At 31.0% G+C, this 4,482-nt stretch overlaps 1 non-coding gene across 1 annotated transcript; it reads right to left on the reverse strand.

The window, feature by feature from the left end:
- Window positions 1-1,964: 1,964 nt before the first annotated feature.
- Window positions 1,965-2,036, reverse strand: TRNAC-ACA (transfer RNA cysteine (anticodon ACA)). The gene has a single exon. It is a non-coding gene; the product is annotated as a tRNA-Cys (tRNA).
- Between the last annotated feature and the right edge of the window lie 2,446 nt (window positions 2,037-4,482).

The following is a 4,482-nucleotide window of genomic DNA, read 5'->3' on the forward strand; positions in this document are numbered from 1 at the left end:
TACTTTTCAAATGCATTAAGATTTCAAGTGAATTAATGATATCAAACAACAATTATTGAATTATAGATATTGTGATTAGTGGTTTGAAAGTTTGGTTGAAATTGTGAATATTGTTGGTGGGTTAATGAGTATCAAGCATCAAATAATCAAGTGGATAAAATGCTTGAAAGGTTGGGTGAAATTATGAATTTATTTGGCATGTTAGTGACCATCAAACATTTTTTCAAGTCAAATGTTGTCATCGGACGTCCCAAAATCATTAAACATTTTGGTTTTCAAAGAGAAAATTCCAATTGAATATCATTATTCATTAATACTTAAAATAGAAATATCATGCAAAAAACTACATTATATTAGAATGTTCCGTACATGTTCGTTTTAATTGTTCTGGTAGTCAGATTAGCCAAACATTAACCTGACGTTGATGCTATAAAATAAAATGTAATATGTCATTTGTCTTTTCATTAATCAACCGGGCTAATTTATAGTCTACAAAAAAAATTAAAATCTGGAAAAAATAACAATGTACATGAATGTAAAATGTTATAATAAATACTTCAACGAATGTACATTGTTGCAAATATATTGTGTACAAAACGTAAATAACTTCCTAGACAAACGTAGAGATCATGGGGTTGATTATTGGTAATGATTTGTCTGTTATGAGTTTTATTTCTTACTTCAACCATACAAAAGGAAAAACACATTTGATGATCCTTATGACAATGTATGTTTTGTAGAGTAAGAAAGACATTTTGTTTCTTATATAAATAATTTTAATTTTTACATTAGAACCTACATTCATTTGGTAAATTTTTTTTTTTTTTAAATTCGTCAACTCAACCAACATACGGGTACAACACTAGTTATGTTGTGTTATCATGGAGAATTAAGAAATCTCTGCGGTGTTGGGTTTATTAATACCATATTAAGTTTAATTAGTAGTCAACTTTTTATTGGTATCAAACCGATGCATATAATAAGCACAAATATTCAAGACTTTATTTTCAATTATAATAATTTGTGATATAAGATCCTGTAATTTAATGTGTGTAATCAATAATATTTTCAAAATCAATAAATTAGAGGAATATGTTTCCATTTCTATATTAACGAGATAATATAAGTTTTGAAATGGTTTATATAATGTTTTAAGTTTCCGTAAGCAGCAAATGATGGTTGATTCGAGATATGTGAGGGGTTTAAAAAAATTCAAACAAAGGGCCCAACCGGGTTCAAACTGGTGACCTCTTGATCTGCAGTCAGATGCTCTACTATTGAGTTATGGACCCATTTTGATGGTTATTTGAAGCATTGATTTATATCATTCAATATTCGAGAAAAAGAAGACTGAAAGGTGTTGATACATCAACGAATGTACATTTTTCCAAATACATTGTGCACAAGGAAAATCACATTTGATGATCCTTATGATAATGTTTTGTTGAGTAAGAAAGACATTTTGTTAATTATCTAAAGAATTTTAATTTTTACATTAGAAACTACATTCATTTGTTAAAAATAAAACCATTTTTTGTTTTTAAATTCGTCAACCCAATCACCATACGGGTAGAACACTAGTTATGTTGTGTTATCAGGGAGAATGAAGATGAATGAAATAGCGATTAACTGATTAAGAAGTATCTACGGTGTTGGTTTAATGAAAACCAGGTTAAGTTTAATTAGTAGTCAACTTTTTATTGGTATCAAACCGACGCATATAATAAGGACAAATATTCAAGACTTTATTTTCATTTATAATAATGTGTGATATAAGAGGTTGTAACTTAATGTTTGTAATCAATATTATTTTCAGAATCAATAAATTAGAGGAATATGCTTCTATTTCTATATTAACGAGATAATATATGTTCTGAAATGGTTTACATAACGTTTTTAATTTCCGTAAGAAGCAAATGATGGTTGATTTTAGATATGATAAGGGTATCAAAAAATTCAAACAAAGGGCCCAACCGGGTTCAAACCGGTGACCTCTTGATCTGTAGTCAAATGCTCTACCACTGAGCTATGGACCCATTTTGATGGTTATTTGAAGCATTGATTTATATTATTCAACATTTGGAAAAAAGAAGACTAAAAGGTTTTGATAGATCAAGTTGGAGCGGTTTGAATGATTTTAGAAAAAAATTTACTTATTTGGCATGTTATTAACCTACATAAAAATTTGGGACAAACCTTAAAAGAAATGACCATCTAAATACCATTTAAATCAAACTCGTTTTGTTAATTTTTCCCATTACGATGGTGTTTCAACAATTATTTAGTTTGTTTAACATATTTTGTGATTGATGGTTGATAACTAACAGGTAGAGAAATATTACATATTACATGTAGAATTATGTTTGTTTGACAAAAATGACATAACTAAATGGATAATACATATAAATCGACTCGAAATATTGTGAAAAAAATTTGATATAACAAGTCTTGGGAAATATTGTGATATGTACTATTGTAACAAACTAACCATATTTAACTTGAAATTTTGGCATCCTATAGGAGTTCTTCATATGGATTGTCATATGTTGGGGTAAGGAGGAGAATAGGCGGTTAATTGGGTTCCTATTAAGTTGAACATTCTCTTATGGTGTATCAAACTAGGGAGAACTCTGATAGAGGAACAATTGTCAACTAATGATATCGTAATATTTTAGTATATATTATAGGTCATTATCTTAATATATTTGAATAAAAATGTTATATTTTAAGATATATGATACTTAATACGCTCTAAAATGTTAACCGATAGTTAAAATTGGAATTGGGATGCAAAATGATGAGAATGGAGCTCAAAGGGAAAAAAAAGTTGGCAAAACTGGACAACCAATACTTTCTACATTTTTATTGGGCTGATAGACCTCTCTTTAGTGTTTTAGCTATATTTAATGAATCGTAACTCCTATTAAGGAATTTCAAGATGTTTTAAAAGCAAGACAAAATTTCAATTGATTTTCATGTTTATGCCAGAATACAAATTCTAATTCCCACGTCTTGGCTAAGGAATTACCATGACGTGGTGGATCAAAAAAATGCGAAAAAAGCCCGTTTAGGTCTACGTTGCTGTGTACTTTAAGGATTCCAGTTTCCATGATGTGGCAATACTTTTACCACGTTGTGGTGACGCTAAAATCTATTAACTTAGCCAAAAATTAACCCTAATGATATGTCTTAAACCTAGTTCGGTTTCTATGAATATAGATCTCATAGATGCCATTTTGAGATCTAAAAGGCAACCAGAGGGCCATTAAGCTGAAATGGAATGAAAATTTGAAGGATTCTAGAGCGAATTCATGTTGGGAATCATTCCGTTTGCTTTTCTGATCTACGCAAAGAATGATCAAGTTAGCTTCTTTTACCTCTAAAAGAAGCTACCCAGTGGAGAATCTTTGGATCCAAATGTCCATCCCTTGACCAATCCAAGATGCTCTCCAAATCTTCTTCCAAAGTTGCACAAGAACACCCAAAATAGTCTCTTTCTCTCTCTCTCACAATGTATGGAACCAATCTATGGTTTCTCACAGGGCTCTCTGGAGATAAGGGATACACAAATGTGGGATTAAGGCCCTTTAAATAGGACACAAACCCAGAAAATTAGGGTTTCTCCAAACAGCTCCGTCTCGCCGAGTTGGTCACTAAACCTATACGGCCAAAACGACTCCACTCACCAAGTGGGCATCCAACTCGTCGAGTTTCTCTGCTAAGGAACATGAATTTCTCAAATATGACACCTGGAAATTTTAGGATGTTACCACAAGGAAAGTTTTCAAGGAGCGTACCTTGAAATTTAGTCTTCATTATCATGGAAATGTTTCTAGTCACAAAGTTCTAATGGGACATTCTGTAATATAGTTAGCTCGGTATTTTTGACTTTGAACCCTCGGTCTGTAAAGTTGGAATTCCAATACATTTTTTAGACAGTGACAAGAATTAGGCCCTAATAAAGAAAAAGAGGGTTTTAAAGCATAGTTGCAAGTGCTAGGAGAGATGAAAATGAAGCACCATTGAGCTCTTGGATAGTGCTTTTGTTAACTGCGGCTTCCACGTGTTTAAACCTAGTGAAAGTATATTCCTATTTTATGTGTATCCCGCTTTTATTTATTTTCTTTTTGACAGAAGAGTATTTTAAAATTTTCATAACAAGTATTAATATTTGTCTTAGTTATTTTATATATGTAATTAATGAGATTAGAATAGAATACGATTGGTAAAAAATAAATCACTTTTCTCTTGGGAGCACCACATTTTTCTGTTGACCAATGGTTATTTGTTATTTAATACAAGCTTGAGAAATTAAAGAAGAAAAGACTCAAAATCTCCCCTTTTCTTGGCTTTTTAGTTTTTTTTTCAGTCGTTAAAAGTTTTTCAAGTCACACAAGGAATACCAAACATGAATCAAGAAACAATGCCTTCGAGTCCCTAGAATCTATTATTTATTGCATTCTCACAAGAAATGCTGAAATT

Source organism: Lactuca saligna, chromosome 7, assembly GCF_052625555.1.
Source record: "Lactuca saligna cultivar CGN05327 chromosome 7, ASM5262555v1, whole genome shotgun sequence".
Classification (NCBI taxonomy): domain Eukaryota; kingdom Viridiplantae; phylum Streptophyta; class Magnoliopsida; order Asterales; family Asteraceae; genus Lactuca; species Lactuca saligna.